Raw genomic sequence first — 19,103 nt, 5'->3', positions numbered from 1 at the left:
ACGACCTCCACGCCCGGCCCTTGCAGAGCCATTCCTGTCAACCTCTTCCGCAAGAGGTGCAGGAAAGGCTCCTCGCAGATGGCATATAACTGGCCGGATATGGGGCATCCCTAGCGCACCCCTCGCCCAAAGCGAAGGCGCGCCATCAAAGACCCATTAACCTTAATCAGACACTTCGTGACGGCATACAAAAGTTGGATCCGGGCGCCGGAATGCATCCCGAACCCAAAAGCACGCAGAGTTCCAAACAGATACTCGTGATCCACCCTGTCGAACACCTTCTTCTAGTCAAGGGAAAGTAAGGCGACTGACAGACCAGCCTCCTGGGAATGGTGGACCAGGTCCCGGACCAGATAGATAGTATCGTGGATTGTCAGGCCCGGGACCGTGTAGGACTGGTCAGGGTGGCTAACGTGGACCAGCACGGCGCCAAGGCGAGCAGACATCATTCTGGCAAAGATTTTGTAATCTGTGCTGAGAAGGGAGACTGGGCGCCAGTTCTATAGTAGGCGGAGGTCGCCCTTCTTAGGCAGCAGGACGATGACTGCCCTGCGCCAAGAGAGGGGCACCTTCACGGTCGTTAGACTTTCCCCCAGGACCCGCACGTAGTTGCTCCCCAAGATGTCTCAGAATGCCCTGTGGAACTCAACGGTCAGCCCTTCCAACCCCGGGGCTTTTCCCCTCGAGAGCTGGTCGAGGGCACCGGTCAGCTCCACCAGGCTTAGTGGAACTTCCAGATATTCGGCGCCCTCCGGGCCAACCTTCAGCAGGTCCTCCCACAAAACTCTACGCGCTTCCTCGCTGGATGGATCCGGAGAAAACAGAGCCCCGTAATAGTCCCGGGCTCTGTTGCTGATGCCCTCCGGATCCGAGACCAGAGATCCATCATCGGCCAGCAGCGTCAAGAGCTGATTACGGACACCCTGTCTTCTTTCCAGTGAGTAGAAGGGGAGCCGCGGTCCAGGTCCTGGTGGAACCAGATCCGGGACCTCACGAACGTGCCTCGGGACCCGACAAGCTGCAGGTCCTTCAGCGCGGCCTTCTTCGCTTCGTACACCGTCCGCAGGGCCGGGTCCTCGACGACTTGACCGAGACGGGATTCCAGGTCGAGCACCTTTTTCTAGGCGCCCGACCCTGGCCGCCCGCCTCTTGGTCGACCCCCTCACATACTCTTGACAGAAGAGACAGATGTGAGCTTTGCCCACGTCTGTCCATAGCCTCAAGGAGGGGAAGCCCCCCTGCTTCCTTCTCCAGTCGGCCCAGAAATAACGGAACCGCTCGTCCTCCAGCAGCCGGTTGTTAAAATGCCAGTACGCAGACCCCGTCCTCGCGCGGAGCGAAGCGAGCTCCGCCCACACCAGGTGGTGGTCCGAGCACAGCGCCGGCTGCATGGAGGCTGCCGGAACACAGGAGATGTATGCCCGAGACACGTAAAGGCGGTCGATTCTGGACCATCCTCTTCCAGGCCTCACCCAAGTGAAGGCACTGGAATCGGGATGGAGATTTCACCAGACGTCCACCAAGTCGAAGGACACCACCAGGTCCCTCAACTTCTCCATCGCCGTAATGCACTGCAGGGCACCGGAGTGGTCCCTCGCCTCAAGGGTGCAGTTAAAATGTCCCCCAAGGACAATGCAGTCGCCAACGTCGACGGAGCCAAGAAGAGTGGACACTTCTTCGAAGAAGCGCGTTTGCTGCGGGCCGGGCTGAGGGGCGTACACGTTCACGAGATGGAGCGGCACGTCCCCCAGGCGAACTGTTTCGTGCAGCAAGCGGCCTGGCACGGGCTCCTCGACCTCCAAGATTTCCGGCTGAAAATGTGGGGCCAGCAAGATAACCACCCCACAAGAAGTGGCGGTGAGGTGGCTCATGCAAACCTCTCCTTGCCATTCCAGGAGCCACGTGGCCTCATCTCCCGGAACGGTGTGGGTTTCTTGCAGGAAGCACACCGCATATTTCCCCTCCCGTAGGAATGGAAAATTGTTAAATCTACGACGTGCCTCTCTGCCGCCGTTGATGTTGAGGCTGGCTATGGTTATCTTCATGGCAAAAGCATAGTGCAATCTCTAACTTAACCACTGCTGTGGGGCGGGGGGGGGTGGGGAGTAGAGTCGTTTGATGACCTCCACTCCCTCAGCAACCCAGCAAGGAACGTTCTGAGCCGGCGCAGCTCAAGTCTTTCCAGTTTTGATAAGGGCCCGCCTGTGCCCATGGTTTTGATGGCGGCGTGGATGGACCAGATGGGCTCGATTGCGGCGACCTTGGCATTGCGCCAAAAAGTCCCGGAGTTCCTTGGCAGGAATGAGGGGGGACTCAGCGGCAGACATGAGGAGATCCACCACCTCAGTGGTGATGGACTCCAGATCTTCTCCCGCGCCCGCCCCCGAGTTCCCGTCCCCTTCCGAGAGATCGCCACCAGTAGCCGGTCCGTCGACTGCACGGGGTACGGCAAACGGCCCGGCCGCACCATCCGGCCCTGGCTCTGCCCTGATCCCACCCCCAAGATCGTCGGCAGAGGAGTCCCCCCCTGGGCTCCCCCTGGGATGCCGGGTCGGGAAGCGGCAGCGGACGGGGGGGTCCCCCTTCGCCCCAGGCACTGGGGAACACGGAGAAACCGGGCCGAAAAACAACTCCAGTTCCTCCAAGTCCCCCAGCTCCAAAATTAGGGATGAAGATTGGGGTTCCTCACCCTCCCCGCCACCACCCTCCGGCCCAGCGGGTGTGGGTTCTTGATATTCATTTATTTCTCCTTTTCCTTTTTCTGCCAGGTCGAGCAGATCCCGGGAGATGTTGATTTTTGACTGGGTGGGCTCGGACTTGCCTGCCTCAGTCCCGGGACACTCGGCCCGGCGGCGACACATTCTTGTGGTGGCCCCGTGTCCCCCGCAAGAGGCAGGTCTTTTTCCCCATCCTCGGGAGGCAGAGGCTGGGCAGCCTTGGCTGTCTCACCCTCCCAAGGGACAGACTCCCCCTGTCTTCGGCGCAGTTTGGGAGCGCTGGTGGGGGACGCGGGATCCGCGGAGGTATGTTGTTCATCCTCCGTTTTATTGGAGTGGTGCCTCCTTTTTTGTCTGGTGGAGCACGGGGGCATGTCTGCTGAGGCCTCCGGCTCCGCTCCCCCATTTGCATTGTCTTTCCCGCGCCTGAGCCTGAAACGTGGGTGGTGAACTCTCCGCGATAGCGGTGAAGGGCTCGAGCACGGGCGCTGGATACCCGGCGCTCGCCGGTGAAAGGGGTTGACTGAGCACGGTGATGGGGCTATCTGGCCCACTGAGGGGACTCACCTGAAGGTGTTTGGTTTTGTACTGCGCTTTCCTTCCGACTGGACGCACTCCCTCCACCCCCCCTCCGGAGGCCACGAAGACAAAGGCCTCCGACGATTCCCGCGCACCTATGGCTCCCGGCACATGGACGGTACAAGGGGGAGGGGTGGCGGCGGCGCCAGCTTCGGCCGCTTTGGCTGTTTTAGCAGCCTTGGAGGCGGGGCAGTTCTTACGAACGTGCCCCACCTCCCTACAGGCGTGGCACCGTACGCCGTCCGACGTCCAGAAGACGCGGTAGGCAGTGCCCTCGTGGACCACACTAAAACTTCTCTCCGTTATCTCCTCCCGCGACAGCCGAACAAAAAGCTGGCGGCGGAAGGAGAACACATGATGGAGGCTGGCCTCCCTGAGGCCGAGCGGTATGGGGTTTATCCCCAACCTTACCTCCTCTAGTTGATGTAGGTGAGGTAAGAGGAGCTCACCGGGAACAAAGGGCGGGACGTTGGAGAGGACGACCCCTCTGTGTGGTGGCCTCGAGAGGGTCCACCGGCAGGAATGTCCCGCCCACCGTGAGCCCCTTTTCAAGGGCCAGGGACACCGCCCGCTCCGACCCCAGGAAGAACACAGCCTTGCCGGACATCTTGGAGGCGGCGACAATGGTCGAGGGGCCGACTACCCCAGCCATTGCCCTCTTGCACTCCGCAGTGCTCATGTTGGGATGAGTGTAGCTCTTGACCCTATGCCTTTTTGTTACTAATTTAAAAGGTGGCAGGGCAGCAGGAGGCGGCGTGACTGTGGACGTCACGTGCGCAGAGGTTTTCGCTGGCCCTGCCACCGGCGTAGATGGAGTTGCCATTACAGGGTTTCTTTAAGGGCTACAACTATTTTGTTGTAAAACAATAAATCAAGTGCCCCTGATTAAAAGGGGGGGGAACACATCAAATATTTTTAAACAAGTGTCCCCTTGTTTTTTTGGGGTTTTTTTTGGAGTTTTTCTCAAAAAAAAAACACATTTTACAAGTGCGCCCTGGCTAAAAGTGAGTGGGGAGGGACACTAAAACCCGACACAGTAAACAAATTAAACTTTAAAACATATAAAATCAAATTAAAATTTGGTTGCCGGGGTGTTGATGCACTCCAGTCCCTCGGATGCCCACCTCTCGCGGAAGGCCGTGAGTGTACCGGTGCACACCGCGTGCTCCATCTCCAGGGACACCCTGGCTCGGATGTAACCGCGGAAGAGAGGTAGGCAGTCGGGCTGAATGACCCTCAACAGCTCTACAAAGCTGTGAGCATATTCGCAGGTGCATACATTACACTGCTGACATTCATTTCCGAGGCTCATAGAAGGCACCCGTAGAAGAGCAAGGCAACAAAAGGTGTCCCGCCAAAATAGAAGAAGAGAAAAATGTAGAAGTTTTTCTCTTCAAAAAAAACTGCCAATGATATTTAATTTTTCCTGAAGGCATGAAGCATCTGTGTGCGAACTGCGGCCTCCATCCACTAACATTTTGTGGTTTGCAGCAAATTTGTAATAAAATCAATCAATGCAAGAAGTTTGATGAATATCACTGCACAACCAATCAGTTAATTTCTACTGAAAATTCTGCAGAATTGCAAATGTACTGAAGGAAACTATCAAAGAGCAGGATAATGCCACATAATCCACTTTGGTGGCAAAAACAGGAAGGCAGAGTATTATCTGAATGGTGGCAGATTAGGAAAAGGGGAGATGCAAAGAGACCTGGGTGACATGGTGCATCAGTCATTGAAGGTTGGCATGCAGGTGCAGAGGCGGTGAAGACCTTCATAGCTAGGGGATTTGAGTATAGGAGCAGGGAGGTCTTGCTGCAGTTATACAGGGCTTTGGTGAGGCCTCACCTGGAATACTGTGTTCAGTTTTGGTCTCCTAATCTGAGGAAGGACGTTCTTGCTATTGAGGTAGTGCAGCGAAGGTTCACCAGACTGATTCCCGGGATGGTAGGACTGACATTTGAGGAGAGACTGGATCGACTGGGCCTGTATTCACTGGAGTTTAGAAGAATGAGAGGGGATCTCATAGAAGCATATAAAATTCTGACGGACTGGACAGGTTAGATGCAGGAAAAATGTTCCCGATGTTGGGGAAGTCCAGAAACAGGGGTCACAGTCTAACGATAAGGAGTAAGCTATATAGGACTGAGATGAGGAGAAACTTCTTCACTCAGAGAATTGTGAACCTGTGGAATTCTCTACAACAGAAAGTTGTTGATGCCAGTTCGTTAGATATATTCAAAAGGGAGTTAAATATGGCCCTTACGGCTAAAGGGATCAAGGGGTATGGAGAGAAAGCAGGAAAGGGGTACTGAGGTGATGATCAGCCATGATCTTATTGAATGGTGGTGCAGGCTCGAAGGGCCGAATGGCCTACTCCTGCACTATTTTCTATGTTTCTATGTTTCTATAAGCGATGGATCTGCAAGGAAATCTAACCATAAAGTTTGCTGAAATCGACAAATTTGCTGCTAGGTTCAGAAAAAGAAACATTCAACTGAACAATGTCGATGGCCTCATTTACTACAAAAGATTTGTAATACCTTTCTTTAAATACAGTCATAAATCAGGGAATACTGCCTTTGTAGAGTTTGAGCCTGCAGAGTCAGTTTTTTGATTATGTCCATCTCAGAGACTTCAGTTAGAGTTAGCAGCAGATCCGATGTGAAGTCGTTGCCTATTTTATGTTTTCTTTTTGAATTAGTCTAGACATTTCAAATAAAATAAAAGATTTTGTACAAGTGAAAGTGCTATGCATTCTAAATGAGGTGTCTTTTGTGTTTAGGATGAGGTAGTTTTGACAAAGATGAATCATTTTGTTGATTAGACTAAGTGAGTATCCTTTCACTGTGGGCCCTCCCTGTCATGCTTTTTCATCAAGTCAGGGTTGTCTCCATAGATAGAAGGGGCTCTGTCTTCTAGTGACCAGTCTTTGCTGTCTGGTGGTGACTGGATAGCAAATGCAAATAAGGGTCAGTACGTACAGATCTTCCATAGACTCAAAATTCTAGGAAACTGTTTTCCTTTCTAGTAACCATGGCACCTGGCAGTGTTGCCTCTTCTCCTTTAACACTATGATGCTGTTTTACAGAGGGATGAATACGGTTTAGAAAATTCTTGAAATGTTCTAGACTTGGCTTCAGGCAGGTGCAGACAGCTCACAAGGACCACAGGTAAAACTTGCTCATTTTCTCTTCTTATGCGAAAATAATGGATTCTTTGTTTTTAACAAAAGATCTCTCATCTGCGTTGGTGATACACAACTTTCCTTTTTTTAAAAAGGGGTTCACCAGTCCTCATGGAGTTTTATTATTTATTAAGTGTTACCATGTCACAAGATTTGTGATTCGTGCCTCGGAGATTTTTTTCGAGTGAAGACATAAAGCTGTACTATTTCTATTTTAATTGCCTTTAGAACCAAGCCTATTCTGAAAAGGCGGTTTCCCATTGGGAATTAATGTTGCTCGTATTCACAGATGCAATAAAATAAGCCCTTCCTGGTTTTATTTTTTTCAAAGGAGCAGTTCTGACAGGTTGGTGGTGTGATGGGAACCATCACGAATACAGCAAATTTTACAGGAAAATCATGTAGAAATACCCTCCAGGATACTAATCTAACATGATTCGATGCTGACTTGCAATGTTCCACAGATGAGATTCCTATGCTCAGAGCAGTATTCCATGCAGTATTAAATCTTTACTCATGTACTTATCTATAGAAATGTTAATCTTTCTCATGACTAGTTAAAACCAGAAATGTGTTTTCTAAACATTCTTCACCATGCCCCTTCTCCAACTTTCCCTTTATGTGAAGTACTTATTGCTCCTTGTGGAACCAATTTCCCTGTCTTCACTAATATTCACAATAATTTATTTCCATATTACTGTGAAAAGTGTGCAATAACAGGATACATATTCGTTTTGCTAAATGCATAATGAGGGGGATTTTGGTCTCCTTAATGCCCTATTTGTGCTCAAAAATGGGGCAGTAGCGGATAGAGTTGGAGTGCAAGTTCAGGGTATTGATGAGGCCACACCTGGAATACTGCGTGCAGTTTTGGTTTCCATATTTACAAAAGGATATACTTGCTTTGAAGGCAGTTCAGAGAAAGTTGCTAGGTTGATTCTGGAGTTGAGGGGGTTGATTTATGAGGTAAGGTTGAGTATGTTGGGCCTCTACTCATTGGAATTCAGAAGAATGAAAGGTTGATCTTATTGAAACGTATTAGATTATGAGGGGGCTTGACAAGGTGGATGCAGAGAGGATGTTTCCACTGGTGTGGGAGACTAGAACTAGAGGGCATGATCTTAGAATAAGGGGCCGCCCATTTAAAACTGAGAGGAGAAATTTCTTCTCTCAGAGAGTTGTAAATCTATGGAATTCACTGCCTCAGAGAGCTGTGGAAGCTGGGACATTGAATAAATTTAAGACAGAAATAGACAGTTTCTTAAACAATAAGGGAATAAGGGGTTATGGGGAGCGGGCAGGGAAATGGAGCTGAGTCCATGATCAGATCAGCCATGATCTTATTGAATGGCGGAGCAGGCTCGAGGGGCCGTGTGGCCTACTCCTGTTCCTATTTCTTATGTTCTTATGTTCACACTCAGCTTGTTGCAGAATTTGCCTGAATTTCAAGATGGGAGTAATTCCTAGTGGACAGAGCTCCCATCTAAAACAGGTAGGAACCTCATGAATACGTGCAAATCTGGGTTACATTACTTCATTATAACACTGACAAAATTTCCCAATCTTACCACCTGACTAACACCAGTTCCTGCTCTCTCCCCTAAACTATGCATTGTAGAAGCCCTCTGAGGTGATCATTTCAAATGTGATTTAAAGAGATCCTGAGCTGCTCTCAGGTAAAGCTGCATGGAGCTTTTGGAGATATGTTTCTTGCACTGATTTGTGGGTATTCAAACTTAAGGTTGTTAAAAGTTCTCTTAGTGATTATTGTAGACTCTGAACTGTTCATCATCATTTCATCATAGGCAGTCCCTCCAAATTGAGGAAGAATTGCTTCCATTGTAAAAGTGAGTTCTCAGGTGGCTGTACAGTCCAATACAGGAATTACAGTCTCTGTCACAGGTGGGACAGACAGTGGTTGGAGGAAAGGGTGGATGGGGAGTCTGGTTTGCCGCACGCTCATTCCGCTGCCTGCGTTTGATTTCTGCATGCTCTCGGCGACGAGACTTGAGGTATTCAGCGCCCTTCCGGATGCTCTTCCTCCACTTAGGATTCCCAGGTGTCGGTGGGGATGTTGCACTTTATCAAAAAGGTTTTGAAACATTTGCTCGACCCTCCTAGGGCTCACTTGCCATGTAGGAGTTCTGAGTAGAGTGCTTGCTTTGGGAGTCTTGTGTTGGGCATGTGGACGATGTGGCCCGCCCAATGGAGCTGGTCGAGTGTGGTCAGCGCGTCGATGCTGGAGATGTTGGCCTGGTCGAGAACACTGACATCGGTGCGTCTATCCTCCCAGGGGATTTGCCGAGGTCTGAACTGTTAAAGGGATTTTGGCTGTGCATTTGTATTTTCATAGGGGTTCTTCTGGGAATCCCCAGTCTAGGAATTGTACAGCTGAAGTAGTGCTCAATAAGTTGCTGACAAATAGCTCTGGTGGCAGATAACTGTTGTACCATTCTTGCTTCCTCATCTTCCCCCTTTTCACCAGAATCTATGCAAGAAGTTTGATGAATATCACTGCACAACTATTCAGTTAACTTCTACTGAAAAATCTGCCGAGTTGCAAGTGTACTGAAGGAGACTATCAAAAAGCATAGTTGATGGATCTGCAAGGGAGTCTAGCCATGAAGTCCATTCTGTTTGCTGAAATCGACAAATTTGCTGCTAGCTTCCGGAAAAAGTAACATTCAACTTATCAAAGTCGATGACCTCATTTTTACAAAAGAGTTGTAATACCTTAGAGGTTCTAGGCGATAATACTGTCCAGGAAAATAAAAAAGTTGTACAGGTGGTAAAAATAGTTGTGCACAACTTTTCTAATACGAGCAAAGAAAATTGATGGACAGAAAAAAACCAGCTGGTCCATCAAGCCTGACCCATACTCATGATGATTGGAGCATCATGACTCGACATTTCTCCCTCGCAGCCGTGTGATCTCATGGGAGTGGCAAAAAACTCAGGGCCAATAAGGGAAAACATACTCTGGAAAATTCCTCTTCCACCCCCCTCAGGCGATCGAAACCAGTCCAGAAGATCACATGGACCAAGTGTTATCTATAGAGACACTTACCTTCTACATGATGCAATCTCTGCCCCGGTCAAGAACAGGTCCAGCTCCCTCTTGAAGGCATGCAGAGTGTCAGCAGTCACCATGCCAGCCGGTAATGTATTCCAGAGGCTCACTACTCTCTGGCAAAAGAAGAACTGTCTAACATCCAGTCTATGCCTATTCTTAAATCATACAAATTTATGTCCCCTGATTGTATTTTGTGAGAATGTTACAGACAAAGTTATCCGAGACAAATGTGAGGCAACTTACCTACCACCAGCACGCCCTGTAGCAGAGATTTTCTGATTTGCATTGGCAGGAATTGTGACTCACCACCATGCTTCAGAGCGATATAGAATTCAGAACTATTGCTTTGGTGTTTATGGCATAAACATGTGGGAGACTCATAGCCTAGTCACATCGCTCTAATACTGTAGAGGGTGGATTTTAGTATGCCGTAGACATGTGTGTCCAAGCTTTTTCCTGCATGCGTGTTTAGATACATACATTGGAGCCTTGGGGCCCTCATAAAATTCAAATGCATGCTTTCATTAATTTGCATATAACTAACATTGCTGATACTAACAGATCTTGGTGTTCTGATTTAGGATTTACCTATCAATAAGGCAACAGCTCTGTAAACCAAACCTCCAGGCCTATAAAATTCAAACAAGCAAACCACCAAATAAGAAATATAAGCACAGATCGGACTGAACTGTCAGGGCTGCAGGCTGGACACCTCTGCAGTAAACAATCCTCATCGAGTCTGGATTAATTTGGATGGTACAAATTCCAGGAAAAGAGTTGGATCCTGAATGCTCCTTCCAGCCCCAATGAGGGTAGACCATTTATAAACAGCCCCATCCCAGGAAAATGAGTCAAGGTCATGGTGGGGTTGACGACGTGGGTGGAAGTCCTACCCCAACCTTCCTCCATCTACCAAGGCATTTCCACATTTTGGCAAATGCTACAGCACATCTTTCATCAATTCAGGACGATGAGCCAATACCAATATTTGAATAGGATGTGCCGTTTTTCAGCACTGAATATTATGTGTTTGTTCTGAGTTCAGATGAAATCTGGATGTTTTTGAAGGGTAGGTGGGATACCCATCCAAGGGAGCAACTTCCTGCTTGACACTATTCCACTAACGACCCTTGCGGTTAATGTTCGTTTCAACATACCACAAAAGTCTGCTTGGTAGCAAACCAAGTTATGGCCAAACAGATCAACAAATACTAACATTTATTTTCCCCCAACTTGTCATTGAACTATTCAGAATGCACATGCAGTGCTGTACATAAATCAGATTCAGCTATTTGGTATTGTACAAAACTGAACCCATAGGTTCTCTACTTATAGCATGGATATCACCTTTAGGTGCCGGAATTCTGCCCAGAATTCACCATCTTAGACAAGTGGATTCTGATTGTCACCTTTCTTTTCTTTAACAAAATAGGTCCGTTGACACTGTTGGGCGGGTTTTACAGGGGCGGTGGGGGAGGGGGGGCGTGCGGGGGGGGGGGCGCGGAGGGATAGAATTGCAGCTTTGGGTGTAATAGCCGATCTCAGCGCAAATTGAACCCAAAACTGCACTCATTTTGAAAAGTATTTTTTCCCCTAAGTTTCCACTCAAACTCATTTGCATATCCCCAAAAGCAAAATCTTCCTTGAACCAATGCAATTGGGCAACATTTTAAAACATAATAAACAAAAATGCTTTAAAAAATATTCCTTAAGAGTGGTAACTTGGTAAAGTTTGGTTAATACAGCTGAAAATGGGTTTATCACAAAAATAGGTATTTTTAATCACAGTGTCAATGCACCACTTCTGAGTAACCTGATTTTAAATGACTGAAAATGACTTTTAAAAAATATACAAAATAATTTTCTAGTTAGATTGGAGTACATTCGTCAGTTCTTTAGTAAATTAAAAAAAATACTTTTGAAACCTTTTTAAAGGTGCCTATTCATGTCCTTGCGCCCAAAAGATCCAGCCTAATTTTTAGAGCCTCCTCGAAGGCCTGCAAACCAGCGAAATTAGCGGAAACTTACAATGGCGATTAATTCACCTTGGGGGCGTGGCCAGTTTTTTGGGCGGGGCCAGCTTCTGGCATGATGTTTTTAAATTAGCGCAAAAGATCGTGGAAATTTGAGTTGGGCTGGACACAATTCGCGCTTAAAATTCTGTGATCTTTTGCACTGGTTATACCGAATTTGGAAAAACTGCACCAAAAAAACCAGCGCAACTGAATGGAAACTCCAGGCCCCGGGCATTTCGGCAATGTTTGATTGCACCATTCACAAAATGAAAATTTACAATATGAATGTTTGGATCATTCAGAGAGGGGTCATATTACTGCCCAATGTAACATGACAAGATATATGAGTTCCAATCATTATTAGCCCAGAAATCCTGGTTTCTTCTTTCCGCGGGCGTTCGACTAAAATCATCATCATAGGCAGTCCCTCGGAATCGAGGAAGACTTGCTTCCACTCCTTAAGTGAGTTCTTTGATGGCTGAACAGTCCGATATGAGAGCCACAGACTCTGTTACAGGTGGGACAGACATTCGTCGAGGGAAGGGGTCGGTGGGGCTGGTTTACCATGCGCTTCTTCTGCTGCCTGCGCTTGGCCTCTTCATGCTCTTTGCGTTGAGACTCGAAGAGCTCAACGCCCTCCCGGATGTACTTTCTCCACCTCAGGCAGTCTTCGGCCAGGGTCTCACACTTTACCAGGGAGGCTTTGAGGGTGTACTTATAATGATTCCGCTGTCCTCCTTTGGCTCGTTTACCATGAAGGAGCTCTGCATAAAGCATTTGCTTAGGGAGTCTCGAATCTGGCATGCGAACTATGTGGCCCGCCCAGCGAAGCTGATCAAGTGTGGTCAGTGCTTCAATACGGGGGATGTTAGCCTGGTCGAGGACACTGATGTTGGTGCACCTGTTCTCCCAGGGGATTTGCAGGATCTTGCGGAGACATCGGTGATATATCTCCAGCGACTTGAGGTGCCTTCTATACAGCGTCCATACCTCAGATCCATACAGGAGGGCGGGTATTACTACAGCCCTGTAGACCATGAGCTTGGTGGTAGATTTGAGGACCTGGTCTTCAAACACTCTTTTCCTCAGATGACCGAAGGCTGCACTGGCGCACTGGAGGCGATGTTGAATCTCCGCATCAATGTCTGCCTTTGTTGATAAGAGGCTCCCGAGATATGGGAAATGGTCCACATTGTCCAGGGCTGCGCCGTGGATCTTGATGATTGGAGGGCAGTGCTGAGCAGCGGTGACAGGCTGGTGGAGGACCTTTGCCTTACGGATGTTAAGCGTAAGGCCCATGCTTTAATATGCCTCAGTGAATGCATTGACTATATCCTGGAGTTCAGCCTCTGAATGTGCGCGTTGTCTGCATACTGCAGCTCAATGACATAGGACGGAAGATGTGTACTTACCTTTTGGTCAAATGCTTGCCAGAGATCCCGGAATCGAGGCCTCCTCTTCTTGCGCAGCGGAGTGCGTTCACATTGGGACGTGCGCAGGCCTGGAGCTGGAGTCACATGGCTCTGGGCAGCCAATCAGGCATAGTATATTCTCATTCATAATAATGGGGACTTCGTAAGTTGGAATTCCCATTATTATGAATGAGAAACAGCCCCCAAAACACTAATATACAATAATAAAAGATAGAAAAAAATGCACAACATATTTTATTAATTTAAATTAAAGTTATTTATGTATTTAAAAAATATATATTTTTCCAATATTTTTCAAATGTTTTTTTAATTATGGTTTAAAATAAACTTATCATAGTGGGGAGGGTTTAAACAATAATGTGTTTTAAAAATTTTATTTTACAATATTTTTGTGTGTTTTAAAAGTCTTACGCCTGCAAAAGTAGGCTATTCGCCTGCTTTTATCAGGCGCAAGAGTTTTGAGGACATTTGCTGGGCAAGATATGCGTAAAACCCGCAATCTTGCCCTTGCAAATGTCCTCGCTCCCAATATGCGTGAGATCTGTCAAGCCAGATAATTGACAGATCGGAAAAGCTGGTTTTCAGCGCATGCGCATTGTGCGCTGAAAACCGGCTTTTCTGATGCCTTCCCCAGGTCCGTACACACTCCGTACGGACCCAGAGAGGCCGGGGTTTCTGAGCTATTACCTCCTTTATTCATTGATCTAATACTAAGCACAGCATTGATTGAATGGTGCCAATGGAAGAAAAACATCAATTAATTTCAATTATGAAGAGGTGGATCTAATTTGGTATAAGCAATACTGAGATCGTGGCCTAGATTTTTCTCACGAAAACGGGTGGGATGTGAGAGCGACAATATGGTGGCCAGAATCCACCCCAAAAAGTGCTTGACAAAATATTCCTTCGGGAAACTGTCAGTCAGTGAAGCTGCCCATCCTGAGCTCAGTCCAATTCATGTAAATGAGGACCAGTGGCTGTAGTTTCCTTGGCTTTTCTATTTTCCTTGCTTTCTGTCCCTATGCTACCCCAGGAAAAAATGCCTCTATAAAGGGGAGGGATGCTGCGAGGCCGATGTGGTGCCCACTGGGCCACTAGGGAAGTCTTCAGCTGGGCCAGCAGCCCGGCAACCAAGAGGGGATGCCGGGCTGCCTGCTGGTGGCGCAGCCGAACAAGCGGCTGTCATCGTCATGCCAACTCAAGAGAATGGACTCTCACACTTGACTTTGAAGAACTAACTGAGCAATTTTAGAGCTTACAATTAAGGTGAATGCCTGGAGACGAGAATGATGCACTGCACTCCATTCTGTTTCCAATGTGTACTTGGCAGCTTACCTCCAACTTCTCCATGTCCCTGGTATATCACCTGAGGAATTGACAAGCTTCCACTTCATGGCAGGATGGTAGCTGTTCCTCTTCACTGTGGCAGTTCTTTGCCGCCGATTGTGAAGAAAATCAATTGAATATTTAGGGGGAGAAATTGCCCACACAGAAGACCCGCCCCGGCCGTGGAATTGGCCTTACCGTCCCTCAGAGGAACTGGGCCGCAATCTCGCGTGCTCCAATTCCTCTTGGGATGGATCCAGCAGCACTAATGGAGCACGATCGGCAGCATTCCGCAGGTGCTCCACGTAGCGCTGAAGCATTTCAACTCCCTTCCCCTTCGCTTAAGGGGTCGCCATATACGCCGATGATGTCATCGGCGGTTGCACGGCGGCCCGGTAGTGCCCCACCCAACCCTCCCCCGCTTCTAGGTTGTGTAGGTGTTCGATGGTGTCACAACCGGTGATCAGCATGTCGTCTTGATACACAATGGTGCGTGGAACAGATTTCAGCAGACTCTCCATGTTTCTCTGGAAAATGGCTGCAGCCGAGCGAATCCCGAAAGGGCACCAGTGGTATATAAACAGTCCTTTGTGTGTGTTGATGTACGTCAGTCTTTTCCAGGATTCAGCCGGCTCCTGTGTCATGTAGGCGGAGATTAGGTCCAACTTGGTGAATGACTTCCCCCCCGCTAATGTTGCGAACAGGTCATCTGCCTTGGGCAACGGGTACTGGTCCTGTAGTGAGACTCGGTTAATCGTTACCTTGTAGTCTCCGCAGATTCTGACCCTGCCATCGCTTTTCAACACCGGAACAATTGGACTGCCCACTTGTTGAACTCAACTGGCGATATGATTCCTTCGCATTGGAGTCTGTCCAGTTTGATCTCGACTTTCTCCATCATAATGTATGGAACCGCCCGAGCCTTGTGATGGACGGGCCGTGCATCGGGGCTGAGATGGACCTGTACCTTGGCGCTTGTGAAGTTGCCGATGCCTGGTTCCAATAGCAAGGGAAATTTGCTCAGCACTTGAGCACACGAGGCGTCATCCACTGAAGTTAGCGCTTAGATGTCGTTCCAATTCCATCTAAAGTTTTCTAGCCAGCTTCTGCCGAACAGCGTTGGGCCATTGCCTGGAACAATCCACAATGATAGGTCATGCACAGCTCCATTGCACGATACCTTCACTGCCGCATTTCCAATGACTGGTATGAGCTCTTTGGTGTAGGTAAGCAGCTTTGCATTAATCGAGCTCAGTTTGGGCCTTTGTGCCTTATTGCCCCACAGTTTCTCGAAAGCCTTCTGGTTCATTATTGACTGACTCACACCCGTGTCCAACTCCATGGATACTGGAAGTCCATTTAATTTGATTTTCAGCATTATAGGAGAGCTCTTGGTGGTGAAGGTATGTACTCCATACACTTCTTCCTCGGGTTGAGTTCCCTGTGCTGCGTGATCCGCGGCGGATCGATCATCCTCTGCCATGTGGTGTGTCGCAGCACGTTTGCACATTCGCTGGAGGTGCCCCATTGTTGTGCAGCCTTTGCACATGTAGTGCTTGAATCGACATTGACGGGCCCGATGATTACCACCGCAGTACCAACATGGTGCTAATGGATTCACATTCATCTCCGATGGCGGACTCTGAGTCATTACAAGTCTTGAAGCCGCAGACATATAGGCCCTGCCATATGCAGTTCGGCCTGCTAGCAATGTCATTTTATACCTGGAATATTGTGTTCAGTTTTGTTCTCCTAGTCTGAGGAAGGACGTTCTTGCTATTGAGGGAGTGCAGCGAAGTTTCACCAGTCTGATTCCAGGATGGCTAGGCTGTCATATGAGGAGAGACTGGATCAACTGGGCCTTTATTCACTGGAGTTTAGAAGGATGAGAGGGGATCTCATAGAAACATATAAGATTCTGACGGGACTGGACAAGTTAGATGCGGGAAGAATGTTCCCGATTTTGGGGAAGTCCAGAACCAGGGGACATAGTCTTAGGATAAGGGGTAGGCCATTTAGGACTGAGATGAGGAGAAACTTCTTCACTCAGAGAGTTGTTAACCTACGGAATTCCCTGCTGCAGAGAGTTGTTGATGCCAGTTCGTTGGATATATTCAAGAGGGAGTTAGATATGACCATTACGGTTAAGGGGATCAAGGGGTATGGAGAGAAGGCGGGAAAGGGGTACTGAAGGAATGATCAGCCATGATCATATTGAATGGCGGTGCAGGCTCGAAGGGCTGAAGGGCCTACTCCTGCACCTAGTTTCTATGTTTCTATGTTTCTATGCACAGTACTTGCCAGTGAACTTGGATGTAGAGAAAATACCTGTTTGGTGTTATCATCCATGGCCATGCATGCCTGGGCAATCGCGATGGCCCTGCTCAGGTCTAGGGTTTCGGCAGCCAGAAGCTTTCGAAGAATGACCCCGTGGCTGATGCCAAGCATGGAAAATGTTGAGTATGGAGAAAGAGTCAGACTGAACACCGTGAGCTCAAAGTAAAGTGTGACCTTAGTCTTTTATTACAGGTCTCCAGAGTGCCTCTCCAACCTGTGAAGCCTCCTTAAATACCTGTGCTCCCAAGGGATTATGAGATCCCTTGGGACTCCAGGGGATGAGCCCTCTGGTTGCTGTACAGAGTAAATACAAGTATACATATATAACAAAACTGCCCCCGCAAAGTCAATAGTGTAACTATTTACAATGTGAGTCGATCTGGGGCCCTTCTTGCCCTGGTTGATCGTCTCTGTGTGAAAGCTGGTGTTTTTGAATCATTTGTTGGGCCCATGCTGGGTTGCTATGCAGCTGGCCTTGCTGGGATGCCAGGTGTGTTGGGCCCTGCAGGGCTGCTGTGGATGATGGGTTCTACTTCGTGGTCAACAGTGGTGCCGGTTGCCACTGGTGTGTGTGTTGGGGGATCAAAAAAGGTAGGGTCCGAGGTGGATTGCTCAGGATAGTCCGTGAATCTGAGTTTGATTTGGTCCAAGTGTTTCCGGTGAATGAGTCCATTTGAAAGCTTGACCTGAAACACCCTGCTCCCCTCTTTGGCCACGACAGTGCCAGGAAGCCACTTGGGACCTTGTCCATAATTTAATACAAATACAGGATCATTGATTTCGATCTCACGTGACACATTTGCGCTATCATGGTATGCACTTTGTTGAAGCCGCCTGCTCTCTACTTGTTCCTGTAGATCAGGGTGAACTAACGAGAGCCTTGTCTTAAGTACTCTTTTCATGAGCAGCTCAGCAGATGGGATCCCAGTGAATGAGTGGGGTCTCGTGCGGTAACTAAGCAGGACTCGTGTTAGGCGAGTCCGCAGTGAGCCTTCAGTTACCCTTTTCAAGCCTTGCTTGATGGTTTGCACTGCTCTCTCTGCCTTATCATTGGACAGGCCAGATGTGACATGTTTGATCCCGTTATGGGTCATGAATTCTTGAAACTCAGCACTGGTAAAACATGGCTCTTTGTTGCTCACCAGGACATCGGGTAGGCCGTGTGTGGCAAACATGGCCCGCAGGCTTTCAGTAGTGGCAGCGGACGTGCTAACCGACATTATCTCACATTCAATCTACTTGGAGTACGTGTCTACAACCACAAGGAACATTTTACCCAAGAACGGGCCTGCATAGTCGACGTGTACCCTAGACCATGGTTTGGAGGGCCAAGACCATAAACTTAGCGGCGCCTCCCTGGGTACATTGCTTAACTGGGCCACCACACGTGGGATCTGGCTATCACTTTCATCATTACAATACCAGTGAGGGTACTGTGGAGGTCATTGATGAAGGTGTCTCTGTCCTTCTTGGGAACCACTACTCGATTGCCCCACAGAAGGCACTTCGCCTGTATAGACATTTCATCTTTGCGCTGCTGGAATGGCTTTATCTCTTCCTGCATTTCCACTGGGACACTGGACCAGCTCCCGTGAAGCACAGAGCTTTTGAGTAGAGATAATAAGGGGTCCTGGCTTATCCAGGTTTTGATCTGCCGTGCAGTGACGGGTGATTGCTCACTCTCAAATGCTTCCATAACCATGGCTACATCTGCGGGCTGCGCCATTTCCACCTCCATGGTGGGCAATGGCAACCTACTGAGAGCATCAGCACAGTTTTCTGTGCCTGGCCTGTGGCGGATGGTGTAGTTGTATGTGGACAACATGAGCACCCATCTCTGGATGTGGGCCAATGCCTTGATATTTATCGCTTTACTCTCGGAGAATAGGGATATAAGTGGCTTATGGTCAGTTTCCAATTCGAAATTTAGCCCAAACAGGTATTGATGCATTTTATTTACCCTATAGACACACGCTAATGCTTCTTTGTCAATCATGCTGTAGGCTCTCTCAGCCTTAGACAGACTCCTAGATGCATAAGCAACCAGTTGCAGTTTCCCAAAATCATTAGCTTGTTCCAATACACACCCGACGCCATATGACGATGCATCACATGCTAGTATCAAACACTTACATGGATCATACAACACAAGCAATTTGTTTGAGCACAACAATTTTTCAAAGGCATTTTCTTGGCTTTTACCCCAACCCATTCATCCCCATTTCATAGTAAGACATGAAGTGATTCTAACGGTGTGCTGAGAACTGGTAAGAAGTTACCAAAGTTGTTCAGGAGTCCCAGAAACGACCGCAGCTCCATCACGTTCTGTGACCTCAGTGTGTTCTCGATTGCCTCCGTCTTCGCATTGGTGGGCCTGATGCCATCTGCTACAATCCTCCTACCCAGCAACTCCACTTCAGGCGACAGGAAAATGTA

Source organism: Pristiophorus japonicus, chromosome 1 (genome assembly GCF_044704955.1).
Source record: "Pristiophorus japonicus isolate sPriJap1 chromosome 1, sPriJap1.hap1, whole genome shotgun sequence".
NCBI lineage: Eukaryota > Metazoa > Chordata > Chondrichthyes > Pristiophoridae > Pristiophorus > Pristiophorus japonicus.
This window is presented reverse-complemented; position numbering follows the sequence as displayed.